At 41.5% G+C, this 14,475-nt stretch overlaps 1 long non-coding RNA gene across 2 annotated transcripts in view; it reads left to right on the forward strand.

Annotated features, from left to right (window-relative positions):
- Nucleotides 1–14,020, forward strand: part of LOC134372123 (uncharacterized) — a 41,015-nt gene extending 26,995 nt beyond the window's left edge. For both annotated transcript variants that reach the window (XR_010022896.1, XR_010022897.1), the window contains exon 3: nucleotides 13,355–14,020. This is a non-coding gene — a long non-coding RNA (uncharacterized LOC134372123). The remainder of the gene's footprint in view (nucleotides 1–13,354) is intronic.
- Nucleotides 14,021–14,475: the final 455 nt, after the last annotated feature.

Here is a 14,475-nt window from a genome sequence, read left to right on the forward strand (position 1 = left end):
GTACTTTTATACAGCCCTCCACAGTTTTCAAAACTTTTCAAACCCCCAAGGAGGTCATCATAAGATGAAAAGTGCCCTTCCCTTCCCCTGACAGCTGTCTCTGTTCTCCATAGACATGGGCAGTTTTCAACTAGTACAGGAGGCAAGACAATGTCCCATAGGGCATGAAACATGCTGCAAGGGAGCGGTTTCCGGTGTCGAGAAAGAACTTTTCAAGGGACACTTGGTCCAGGAGAAACTTCTCGTCTTACCTAGAACCAAAGTCATCTGACTATCCCCCTCCCCTAGGACCACCCTTTTGTAGTGGCAGTATTAGAGGTGTATTTGCCTTGTGGGAGATCCAATTATCCAGAATATTCTGCCTGGCATAAATGTTAGTGATAGCAGGTGACTGAAAAAAATAGCAAGAGTTGGAATTTGTAATTGGTCCGTGGATGAACTCAGGAAATTTTTGAATGCTCTGAAATTATGTGTGGTTATGAACATTTTCCTGAGGAGGGTCCACCTTCTTATCAGTCTTAAGGGATCCACAATTCAAAGATAATTTTTAAAAACACCCTAAGTTGCATTACAACTGTTAGAAAGGTGGCAGAATTAATTCTGACTTGGAGGGTCAGGGAGGGCTTCACAGAGGTAATATTTGGGTTTGACCTTGAAGAGGAGACGGAGTTCTCCAGGAGGAGAAGTAGCAAGATTCTGGCGGAGAAGTCCCACGTGCACCAAGTTCAGAGTTCTGAGAATGCCGTCCCTGTAGAACAGAGGGAAGGGAGGCTGGAGCAGAGGGCACCGAACAGAATGTACCTGGGAAAGTAGGCTGGGACCTCATCCCTGGGGGAGGTTCTTGGGTGCAGGTTAGGAGTTTGGGCTTTAACCTCTAGTCAGTTCTCCAGACACTGACTCCTTCCTGTGTCCATTGCACCTGGGTTCTGTTTGGAACAAGGCCATGACCAGCTCAGAGGGGGCAGTGGGACATTAGTTAAGTCCAATTGTTATGGGCACAATGCAGCTTGGTAGACATGAAAATCTGGAGAATTGAGTGTGAACAAGGAGGAGACCTCCACCTTAAAAATATGGCTCTGCTAGCTATTCTCAAACTTACTTAAGACTTCGCTAGGACCTTCTGTCTATGTCCCTGGTCTTCCTGGACCAGCTTCCATGGAAAGTTATTCTGCTCTTACAAGTTACTATGGAATGACTTGTTTCCCATGGAAGGGTTTAAGGTTTGCCTTTGGCCACTTGGGAACTTTTAACTTGTCTTAAGAGTAGTAGGTAGGGCAAATGATTGGGGCAGATCATGGGTCTGAAGATTTTATTATGCTTTCATCATAGCATTATTTAGCTATTCTATTTTGTGATGCCCAAGAAATACTCAGACTTCAAATTACAGAGAAGAGCTATATGTTTGGGAGAGGTGACTTCACCCAACCCCAGGCTGCCTTAAAGTGCTGAAAAGCCACATCTCCTGGACCACTCAATGTGATGGTAGGATAAGGATGAGAATACTCATTCCCAGAAAGGTCCTGGTTTTAAAAGTGCCGCCCCTCAAGTCCTACCATGAAGAAACTCTGCTAAGACTTGGTCTTGGGATGAGGGTGAGAGCCTTCAAGTTTAAGTGATGATTGCAACCAGAAAGGGAGCTTCCTACCACCTCTGTCTACTATCGCTGATCCAGTGTACTCTTGTAGCTCTCCTGAGGTCTGAGTGAGGGACGTTCAGTTCTTTCTTGCCAGTGGGCCAACCTGTTGCTACTATATTCTTCCCTGGAAGGTAGAAATTGAAAGGAGCTAAAGAGACAGAAGGTGCCCAACCTCCAGGGACTGGCTGTCCATATTACCAAGTCCAACAGTGTTACACCTCTTTTCTCTGTGTAACGGATACGAAGAAAAAAATTATGTGAATATTCAAGCACTATGTATGCATTGAGGCCTGGATGGATTGCATTTCAGTAATTTCTCAATTAGGAGGAGCCAAACTGAATGTGGCAGCCCCTTCCAAGGTTAGCCTCTCCCTTTTATTGTAAAGACAAAGAAGGTTTACAAGAAAATTCAGTTGATTTAACCATTACAAAGACACAAGGATATTGGAAGAATTATGGCAAACAAATGGAAAACTAGTAACACCATTGAAATAAGCAAGGTGACATTACATAATGCGATTTGCAAAAGGTTAAGTCGGATCCACCAACAAAAGCTTGATCTGTCTCCATACAGCAATTTCCCAGTATCTTTACATATCAATCAGTAGCTTGTCTGTTCTTGAACCAGCAACCTTGCTGTGTTACAATTCTTTATCTTACAACAGAGACTATAGCCTGGGGAAAGTTTTCTGTCTTTTGCAAGGTCAACATTTTATATGTACTTTTAAGAAGTTAGGCTAAACCTGAAACTACAAGAAACTAGGCCCTGTGAAATATATTTGCTTTATAAATATTGGTATATTCCACACAACAGAGAGAGAAATTGTAGTCTAATAAGAGAAGTAGTTGACAGTTACAGAGTTCATAACAGGAGCCAGATACCATGCTGAGTGTCTGGATTATTAGCTGAATTATTTCATTGAATCCTCCCAAGAGCTTTATGGACTAGGTAGTATAGATGTCCCCACTTTACTGATGGGAAAATTGAGGATGCCACAGTCAGTTACTGGTGAACTCATGATTTAAGCCCAAGCTGCCTGTTTTCAGAGGGCACATCCTCAGCCACTATGCATTTTACTGCTGCCACAGCCCATTGGTAGCTGGCTTCACTCTTCTGCACAGCCTGTACATGGGGCAGGAGTCTTTTTACTAAAAGACTTCTAGGTGGCTGTAATTCCAGATATAATAAAGTGGATCTAGAATAGGTACATCTGAGAGTCCGAGTTGATGCAAGGGATACAGGAAGCATAGAGGGATGGTCTAAACAGGAACCAGTTGAGGTATCAGTCCCTCCTGTCCAGGTGGCTTGAGGTGCTAGGCCCTCCTGTCCAGAGGCTGCCCACCAGGTTATTTCAAGATATTGCTCCCTTGTGGAGAGGAAGAATCCAATTGGAGACCTAGATCCTGTGGCCTGGAGTGGTAGATCCTCCCGGGGTGGGCAGCATGTAGATAGCTGAGTGGGGCTGGAGCTGACAGAGCCTGGTGTTGTTGAGGTTGTCTTCATCAGAAGGGAAGTTACCTCATCTCTCTGCCCATCCTTCTAGAATGCCAAGTAGAGCTAGTGCCTATGTAGACATATAATAATGACAACAACAAACAACACCATAGCAAGGAACTTAAAGAGCTTTTGTCTGTTGTCCTGAATGGGCTGGGTAAGCTCCTTCTTCCTCTCTGCCCAGATGTGGTCTGGCAGCAGAGTTGTGCCCAGATGAGGTCAGACAACTGCATGAAGGCAGCCCAGGGAGGTGTGAACTAACAGCAGAGATTCACAGCCCCACTGCCCTCTGAGGCTCAACTTGCACAAACCACTTTTGGGCATGGCCCAAGCTTTATCTGTTTCTAGTGCCCCCAAGGCCTCCCTGGGAAGAATCTCATGCCTCTTCCTTCTGAGGTATGTCTTTTGGCATCCAATTGTTTCTAAAGAGGTACATACATTTCTCAAAAGTGTCATCTCATAGGAGTTTAAAAGAAATGATATTATTCCTAAGAAAAATGTAAATAGATCAGAGATATTTTTCTACCCCTCATACATGAAGTATGCAAAAGATTAGTCCCTGAAAATGTGTACCCAGATTGAATAATTTATGGCAAATATTTTTAACCCTTCCTTTGGGAAATAGTGATCTATTGAAGGTCTTTAAGCAGGGAAATAATGTGATTTGATTTGTGAATTCTTGTTCAACAACTAAGGGTTATAATTAGTGCTCTCTGCTTGACTGTGATGCCCCTGAGGATAAGGAGTGGAGCCTTCTTCATCTCTGCATCCCTAGGTCCCAGCAAACAAGTGCTGGACGCTTACTTGCCATGCAATACATCTGGAATGAATGAATGAATGAATGAATGAATGCATGAATGAATGTGAAGGGAAGTCTCTGCAGGTGCAGGCAGGAATGGGGTTGGAGCTGGAGGTTGTAAGTTGGAAGCTGGAAGGCGCTAGAGTCTGGAAGAGGTCAGAGGAACTCGAACACAAGACATTCAGGGTGTGAGGTATAGAAATGGGCTGTTGGAAGGGAGAAAGTGGGGGGACATGGGACATGTCATGCAAACAAGTGAGCACTTAATTCTATGGTCTTGAAGGGGCCTGTGATTGAGAGGAGTGCTCTCCAATAGAACTTTCTGCAATGATGAAGATGCTCTGTATTTGTGTCATCCAATACAGTAGCCATTAGCCATATGTGGCTATTGAGCATTTGAAATGGGATCAGAGCAACTGAGGAACTGAGTCTTTAATTTAAAAGTTTCGTAATTAAATTTAAATAGCTACATATGATTAGTGACTATCATACTGAACAGTGCAAAATACGCTTTTATCTCTAAATTATAAGGAGAGGTTATATGAGTCCAGGAAAAAGATGAGGGAGAAACTGGAGCGAAGATGATATTTGTCCCTCAGTATTTGTGGAGCATTGGTTCCAGGAGCTCCTGCAGATACTAAAATCTGCAGATGCACAAGTGCCTGATAAAAAATGGTGTAGTATTTGCATATAAGCCCCACACATCCTCTCATATACTTTAAATCATCTCTAGATCACTTATAATACTCAATACAATGTAAATACTATGTAAATTGTTATTATGTTATATTATTTAGGGAATAATGACAAGGAAAAAAAGTATGTACATGTTCAGTACAGATGCTTTTTTTTTTCCCAAATACTTTTGATCTGTAGTTGGTTGAATCCACTAATGAAGAACCCACAGATATGGAGGCCAACTGTATTTGAAATGCCAAATGATAGTTTTGAAGGCAATCTGTAGTAGCAGGAAATTCCACAGTGAAATGCCAGGTTTGGGCTGTTCACGTAGGTGCAAACTTGAAGAAATAATATTATTGCATCCAAAAGACTCTCTCATGTTGACATATTAGCTGAGTTGCAGCTGGAGTCATTTATTCATTAATTTTATGGTCAAAAATAAAATAAAGTATCAGAAATGCTCTGTTTCCTTGGCACCCACCCCGGTGCAGGTGAGGATCCTCTCCATTTCCCTTTGCAATCCTTTGTTCAGAGGTGTGTGGATGAGGGATCGCTGGGGAAGCACAGTCTGAGCCAACAAAATCCAGCTGCGTTTTTCAGGTTACTTTCTGCAAATTAATCCAAATTTGCATTGGTGGGGGAGGGTTTCATTTTCCTGGCATCATGTACTTGTAATAAAAGTGCCCTTTTTAATGAAAATCAGTAACAACTTAAAATACACAATAAATGTTGCAACGCTAATAAAACGTACCATGTATTAAATCCAACTTTACTATGTAATGTGCACTATTTACAGCTTGCATTTCAGGCCTGATCATGCTTCCAACCACGAGTGAAATGACCTAAAACAGCTGTCAGATGGTGTGAAATGAACATGTACTTAGGGTAAATAAAACTCACATGAACCCTGAATGTTCCCTCTCAGCAGTGGGACCAGCCCTGGGTAACTGAGGATGGGTATGTGGCCTGTAGCCACATGTATCATTCACCCTTCCTCCCTCCACCTTTCCCCTCCTCCCTTACTTTTGCTCTTCTTTTCTCTTACTATGTGCACAGAACTTGAAGGAGACAAAAGAAATTGAAGGCATCTCTTGCTTTCTAGGAGCTTATAGTATCGCTATGGAGATGAAACATTAATTTTTAAAAAATTGATTATGTGCATTCATGGGGAACAAAGCTGACCGTCACTACCTATGCCCAAGACGTGATGATCAGATCAATACCATCAGTATGCCCATTACCACGAATTGCCATTATTCTCCATGTCTGCCACTCAACCTCTCCCCTAAATGTTAATTATATACATGATACAATTCTTCATTGGCTCCCTCATGCTTTAAAGGATGTGAATTTCTGATCCATTTAATGTGCTATTTATGCTACCTGAATTGCCCTGCCTCTCCTTCTCTACCTAGAAAACTCCTATTCATCTTTCAAGACCCAAATCAGATGTCATTTCCTCTATGAAGACTTCTTTGAGCCCCCAGGCAGAGCCCATGATTACATCTTTTGTGCTTCCATATTATTTTTCCAATCCCCAATTATAGTGAGTATCACACACCCTCTACAATGAAATTCTTTGTCTGCAAGGGAGGCTGGGAAACGTAGTTGAACTATGAGTCCAAAGGAAATAAGTTTAGTGTTCCAACAGCCAGTTTAGAGAGATAGGCAGAGCCTCAAATTCATGTCCATACACTTTCCCTCTTACTCATGATGTCCAGGCACACCAGCTTTCTTGATTTTCTTTGTGCTGAGAAAATTCCCTCTTTACCTTTGCTATGCTCTCTTCCAGGAATCTTTCCCCCAGCTATCCTTGATCTATCTCAAGTAATTTACACTAACCTCCATTCCACCCATTACATTCTAGCCCCTTATCCTGCTTTGTTTTCTTTGTAGCAGTTAGTACTCTTGTAGTTATATTGTCATTTACCTGCACTAGGTTGTAACTTCCATGAGGGCACTGTCTGTCTTGTATATCAGCACCTAGAAAATACCTAACATAGTAGGTGTTCTATGCATATTTGTTAAATCAATGAATCTCGATTGGTGGCCAAGTATCAGATCCTTTTAGTTCGCCCCTTCTAGCAATAAATCAATGACTATGTTCATTGTTTCCTGATATTCAACCCCTGGGGCCAGACAGCTCAGGCTCCTTTGGTGAGCAACCTGACAATCCCATTCTCCTTCCCACTGATGAATCCCAAAGAAGATTCTTCCGTCTTCTACTGGCTTTCATTAAAGCTGATTAAAGTCAGTTGACATGGGGTAGGGATAAGGCAGTTGAATTGTCTAAGTATCAGCACCATCAAACATACAAACGAATGACACTGCAAGTTCTATGAAAACTACCTTTAATAAGCTCTGCTCTTGAATGGTCAGATTGAAAATTAGAGACTTTGGATCCCAGCTATTTTCTAGTGTATGTGATCTTGGGAAATTACTCAACCTCCACAGATTCAGTTTGCTGTAAAATGGGCATAATAAAACAGATGAGGTCACATACATAAAGCAGTAGGACAAGGTCCAACATATAGAAGGAACTCAACGTATACCTCTCCTTCACTTTCTCTTTTTCTTTCAACTTATTCTTATTTTCTTTTTTCTTCTCTTTTTTTCTTTCTTCTTCCTTGTTTTCTTATAGTGAAAGTCTTGCATAAATATTTAATAATTTGCTTCTATTTCCTTCTCTCTCCCCATCTGTCAGAACTCACAGACCCTTTCCCACTTATAGGACCCTGTTGATCTCACTTGTCTACTAAACTTCCAGTACAGACTAACCTTGCTAAGGACCACGTGAAAGCAAATTTCTAGTACATGTAGTTAATAGGTTAATAGGTTTCAGGGGACACAATTTGGCCCATATTTAGAATATAATAATGAATTGTGCTTTAATTGGTTTTCCCTCATTTGGGGGACATGGGAATGTAATTTCCTCAAATTCTCAGTAGAACCTGTGGTTAGAGTAATCATTGAATTCTGTTTCAGCCAGACTGAATGTGGAAGGTCCTTCTAGGACAAAACACAGATCTCTGTTCTTTCCCACAAGTGGGGGTGTGGATGCAGTTCCTACATGCCTGCTAAAGTACTGAATCCTGTCCGAGGAAAAATTCTTTCAACTAGGTCATTAAGAACCACGTTTGCTGTATTAGTTAGGCTTCCATGACAATGCAGCTCTTTTGAATATGCAAATACTGTATCCTCAGGAGGACCACTTTTTTTTTAAAAAAAAAATCTAATTAGCTTGTTTTCAATGAATAGAAAAAGGTGATATCTACAGCACTCTGGGGGATGCATACATGAAGTCTTTCTGAGTTCCATCAAGTGACTGAAAGGGACACAGCATAAGCATTGGTTCTTGTGTGAGGGCTGGTCTGATTTTTTTTTTTTTTTTTAAATATTTGTATCCCAGGTCCTGTCAGCTAATAGGCACCTGTTAGATATTTGTTGAAATGAAATGAAAAATTCCCAGGGCTTTAACTAAGATTGAAAAGTGCTGCCTGATGGAACAATACAGCTTGGATAATATACTTTCTCTACTCTCTGGCTTGGTTTGTGTTGAAATCTTTCCTCTTTTTTTCTGTGCTGATTGTACCTAGATTTTATCATTTGAGTGAAACGAAGAGAGAGAAGGGAAAAGGAGAAGAGACCTCATGTCTGTTTTGTTTTGTTTTGTTTTCGAGAGCTTACTACAAACCAGCCCACTTTGCCAGGCACTTTTACAAATATTGCTTTTGCTGTTCTCATTTACAGATGTGAAAAACAAGACTCAGTGAGCTTAAGAAACATGTCCAAGTTCATACAACTGAGCCAGCACTGAAACGATGGTTACTTCCCTCTAAAATTGGTGCTTTTTCTCACTAAAACCATAGCAGGCCACGGTGGGGATGGCAGGAAATGAGGGATAAATGGGGCACCACCTACTAAGATCTTGCATATCAACTTGTCTGAGGATTTTCGGAAACCATTTTGGGGGTAAAATAAGCTGTTGTCTTTCTACCTTTTTCTAGCAACCTGGGTGAGTCACATTTTAGGTTATCTCCTGGATAATCCAGGTGGACTTTAATGTTGTAAATCCCCAAAGAGAGCTCAGATAACACATATAATGAATGGCCCTGATGATTGTTGTACTCGTACTTAGAGACCCAGGTTTTAGGAGGTTAATGAATTTCTTAATACACAGGAGAATATAATTCTACTGTGACGAAGGGACTGAGAGGCTTAAATTCCTCTCCCCCTTAGGCAATCGTTCAGCAAGGTGATAACGATAAATGAAAGACAAACTCTGGTTGCTTGCGGCCTCCTGCTTGCTGTGCTTGAGCTCTGCAGGCAACTTGAGAATAGACGTCCCCTTTCCTTCTTCTGAATTCCTCCAAGCTTCTTGGCCAGTGGTTCCAAATATCTGAGGCCATAAGGACTCATGTAACCCGCAGTGATCTTTCTTGCTATTCCCTCAAGCTTCTCTGGGCTGTTAGGGTAATATCAGGCTTGTACCGTATGTAGCCCTCTGGGTTTGAAATTTGATCCTTTTAGAGTGATAAGTGCCTTTTATAAGAGGTGATGTGGCTTTCAGGGAAGCACATGGACTCTGGAGTCAGATGGACCTGGGTTTGAATCCTATCTAGGCAGATTACAATGACCTGAGATTTCTGAATGTCAGCTTCCTCATCTGGGGGGCATGAGTCCTACCCAACAGAGTTGCAATGTTGGGAATCATATATGTAAAATCTATAACCATATATGTAAAGCATGGTAGGCTCTTGGCAAATGGGATCATATCCGAAAGGCTAGTAACCCAGGCTTTGGGGTTTGATGGACCTTTTCAAATTCCAAATCTGTTATTGACCAACCGTGAAAGTTTGAATAAATGTCTTAACCTTTCTGATTCTCAGATTTCTTACCTGTAATTTAGAGATGGGAATAACTATATTTTAGGATCGGTGTAAAGATTAAATGAAATAATGTATTAAAGGGGTAAGAATTGGTACTTAGAAGGCAGTCAGTAAATGTGATCTTATTCTATTATTAAGCATTGTTATTATTTCTACTGCAAATATTGTTGTGGTCATGTAACCTATAGCAATGATGCTGTATTGTACTGCCCAGGTTCCTCATTCAGTAGTGAGTGCTCATTCCCCAGCTGCTGGGGTAGTGGCTACTGATGCCTCATAGCTGAGTCTCACTGCCCTCTGCCCAAGGTTACACTCCTTTCTTGGAGCAGATCGTAGCCAATGACTGGTCCAAGTGGAGATGCATAAGCCCAGCCTCCTCGTCTCAATTGTGAAAACTCTGTAGGGTTCTCCCAGCTCCAGAGCTCTCTGTGGCATGGGCTAAGGCCTCTGTTGCAACTGGAGCTGCTCAACTGTTGTAACTGTTGCAATTCGACTCTTTGCTTTGAGTATCTTGCTTCCTCACCCCTCACAGGTGCTGTTCTTGAGAGCACCCCCTAAAAATCCCCTGCATGAAAATCTCAGAATTTCAGAGTCTTTTTTCCCCCGGAAATCCAACTTCATAGATTTATCCCATTCAATATTTGAGTCTTCTTCACAATAGAGCTGTCAGCTCCCCATGGAACTCTCTATACCTTCTATAATATCCAAACTCCTTTTCAGACAGTTCTAATCATTAGAAAGTTCTTAAAAAAAAAATCCAACATTCATGTAGCTCTTTAAGTATTCTTTACCAAGTATTTCTCTATATATCTCATTTCTCCTGAGCCCTATAAAATCTTGATGCTATGGATTGAATGTTCCCCCAAAACTCCTTGAAGTTGATCTCCATTGTAACAGTGGTAAGAGGATAGAAAATCTTATTATGGTAGTTGAAATGTAGGGTCTTTAACAGGTGATTAGATTGTGAGAACTGTGCCCTACAGAGTGGATTGATCCATTGATGGGGTAATGGGTTGATGGTTTAATGGGTGGTCATGGGTATGGTTCTGATGGCTTTATAAAGAAAGTGAGTGAGCAGTTTAGCTCTCTCTTGCTCTTGCGATGCTCACCATGTGACACCTTGCATTGCATTTACCACCACGTAAAAGGCTCTCACTAGGTGTGTTCCCTGGACTTTGGACTTCTCAGCCCCTAAAACTATAAGAAATAAATCTCATTTCTTTATAAATTATCCAGTTTCAGATATTCTGTTATAAGCAACAGAAACAAACACACACCACAAAAGTAAAAAGTCTACCTTGCTTGTAACAATCTTTTAACTGTTCTAAGACCCTACCCCCTAAGCCTTCTTTTTCCAGGTTAAGCTCTCCAACCCCTCTATTAATCCGAATGGGCTATGGTTATGGGTTTGCATAATACACTGGGCCCACTTACCTGGAGAAACTCCAGTTTGGTAATGACACTCTTAAAAATGGCCCTAGAACTTGCTGGGATGGTCCTGATGTGATCTGACCAGTGCAGAGTAGTTTAACTGAAGCTCAGTGACCTCCAAAATCATCACAATCCAGGTTTAATGTCTGGTCATGTAACTGCACAGATTTCTTAAGTGTTTAAGTATTCCACTCAACCAGGAGAAATGATACTTATGCAAGAGTGTGTCTCTTCTTTATTATCTCTTTTAAAGTTTATGTGTTCAAATATGGTCTGGTTATGAGTTAACAATACAGGAACAATCAATACCAGACTCTGTAAAGGAGAACTCACAACATGTCCATAAAAGTGAAATTAGTATCATAAACAATTATGGATTCAAGCTTTTTATCTTTTTTGCCTTGGCAAGGGGGTGTGGTTATCTTTGTGCTCCTACATTAGAATTTCAATGCTATTGTAGGGGTGAAAAGGTATGATACATTTTCTCACCCATCATGAGGGTCTCCAACACTCCTACAACAAAAGACATGTTAACAAGAGAAACACATAATTTTTTTAAATCAAAGTTTTACATAGTATGAGAGCTTTCAGAAATGAAGACCCAAAGACCCCCAGGAAAACTGTCTACCTTTATGCTTCGATTCGATGATGGATGGACAGCTATGTAGAAATGTGATTGGGTAGAAGGGTGTGCTCTAGTGGTAATAGACTGAGGGGGGAAACCCTTCTGTTCAGATTCTTTCTGGCTTCTCTGCATAGCATTCCTTCCCCCAGATATGTAACAGGACCCCTCTGGAATGAGGATCTTCAAGGGAGAAGGAAGAAGGGAGAGAGAGACCATTCTAGGTTTTATGGCTTGCTTTGAAGGAGAGGAGTTCTAGTGTCTATGACTTCTCTTGGGAAAGAGGGGTTCTGTTTTTTGTGACTCTCTTTGGGAGAGAAGGAGGAGTAGGAGACAGGAGGGCAGGAGATGGTCAGAAAGACTGCTTCTGAGGCTGCTTGTGAGTCTTCCAACCTCGTTTACCTCAAAGTACTCAGTATGCCAAAGCACCTTACTTTGGGGTATTGTGTTCTAAGCCCCAACTCTTTCAAAATTCATGTTCTTTTTGGAGGCGCATGTGTGCAGAACTCTACCATTATTTGTGTCCAGCTTCACTATGTTTTAGTTGACTCTGTTTGCAAGACAATACTAACAGGAGCTAACACATGTTTAGTGCTTACTGTGCGCTAGTTACAGATGCTTTATTGTTTGGTCCTCACAATAACTTTGAGGAGGAAAGTACTACTGAGTAACTTGCCTAGGGTCACATAGCTTTCTAAGAGGGATGCAGGATGTGAGCTCTGGCAATGACATTTCTCTATAATAAGGTAGACTATTGGCTGAGTCTATCACCCAATTGTTCTGACCCTGAGCAGGGAACAAGGACATACTTTTTAGGTCCCTGCAAACTCATACTCTCAGCATAAGAGCCTGGAGGAAAGACCTGGCTCAGAGATCCAATTCTGTCACCCCGCCCCATAACTTCTGCTTCCTGTCTAAGATACAGTCTAAATTCCAAGCAATTATAAAACCTCCCTCCACTAAAGTCCCCGAATAAATGTTATTTGATTCTGAAAAGTTATAGCAAAAGAGGAGGAAGAGGGAGGCAAACTGAAGAAAATGTATGCAATCTGATTTTACAAGAATTACTTGGTCACTTCATTAAAAAATTTCCTTTAGAGGCACAAGTTCAAGAAATGCAGGCAGTGGCTCAATCTTTTATAAAGGAACATGGCAGCATCATTGATTTTTAATATTGTAAATGCATTACCTAAATAAGGTAATGACCAGTTCTGTAAACTGCCTTAGAGGATGTGGGCTGGCATACTCAGTGAAAGAGGAAGGGACTCTTTGCGAAGTACATTTCCAAACACCTTTTATAAACACCTGATGTTGCTTCAATGGGCTTGTCAATTATGAATGCTTCAAATGCCATCTCTGTGGGACATGCCTTTTTACCATCTTGTGACCCTAATGGAGAATCACTTTGAGGGTGTCTTTCTCATACATTGACAAATTGGCTTAGGAAGTAAAGGCTGGGGATCACTTGAAGTTGTTTATGTAAGTTCTTTTTATGGAAGCAATAACACTTGCTCTTGAAATGACATTGCATATGGATTCCTATATACAGCAGTTATACATTTAGTACCCGTGCATTCGATGTGAGCCTACAGTGATGCTAGGGTGGAAGTTTCTATAGCATCTCTTTCTGTTGGCCCTGGTACTTCCTTTGGCCCCAATTATGCTTTTAGAAAGTTCAGAGAGCTGTCTTCTACTACGTTGTTACTTGTACAGTAAAGTGTGAATGGTTGGATGAGAGTTTGCCTTTTATAGAGCAGAAAAGCACAGACCTTTGTGTTATTGGATCTCTTGTTCCCTGCAGTAATTGGTGACTCCTCCTAAGAAAGCAGAATACGTCCTGTTTCCCAGGGAGATGGTGGAAGAGAGGTGAAGGCAGAGGACCCAGAATCAAGTTCAGCTGATGGAGAAGAATGGAAGATTGTTCTCAAAATACTGATCGGGTCTCATTACAACTCTACAGAAAAAACATGATGCCTTGTTTCTCTACCAAGATCCTGATTTCTCCCTCAACATCCATTGCTTATTTCTGTGTTGAAAATAATTGAGAGCAAATGGGCTCCTGCTCCCCCTCCAGTGGTGTGGAGGAGACGTAAGGGACCGACTGCCTGCTCTCAGCTCCAGTGGGTGTGCCCTTGGACTCTGGATCCCAGTGATCTGGGTTTGAATCCCATCTTCTGCTTTCTCATTGTGGCCTAAACCTCTCTGTGCCTTAATTTCCTCACTTGCAAAGTGAGAATAATAACAGTTTTAGTGTTAGAAAGCTCGAAGAAAGCAGTGTAGTGAAACCAAAGAGAGCAGAATTTGAATCCCAGCTTTGCCAGTTGCTAATTTCCTGGCCTCAAACAAATTATTTTATCTGTAATATAGGTGTATTCATAATCATAATGAGGATGATAATAATATCAATTTCATAAGGCTTATGGTAAGGATTGATAAAGATAATATATATTCTGTGCTGAGGACAGTGCCTGGCTTATAAGTATTCAATAAATGATCATTTGATTATGATTAATATGATTGTTTTAGTTTGCTTTTTTTTTTTTTAAATATCAAAGAGCATGTTGGTGGCATCCAGTCTTGACACCAGGAGGTCATTAGAAGACACTTGGAGCCCAGTGGAGGAGGTGTCTCTAACCTTAATCAAATAGAAGAGCTGCTGCAGGCCACCGGGAAAACAGTCAGTGCAGAGCAGGAAGGGAAGGGGCAGTTGCTATGGAGACCAGCATTTCTGCTGGACGGTGCCTCCTGACTGTCTGTACATGGGCCGCCATGTGTTTGCCACCTGTAAACATCAGGTTGCTCACTGACTTCCAGCACAAAGTTCCGTGCTAGAACGTAGTCATATTGGTGCCCAGGGAATGCTCACTTGTCCCACTGGTGACAAAGACTCTCCTTGACCGAACTTGAGTCAGGCTCTTTTGA

This window comes from Cynocephalus volans, chromosome 3 (genome assembly GCF_027409185.1).
Source record: "Cynocephalus volans isolate mCynVol1 chromosome 3, mCynVol1.pri, whole genome shotgun sequence".
NCBI lineage: Eukaryota > Metazoa > Chordata > Mammalia > Dermoptera > Cynocephalidae > Cynocephalus > Cynocephalus volans.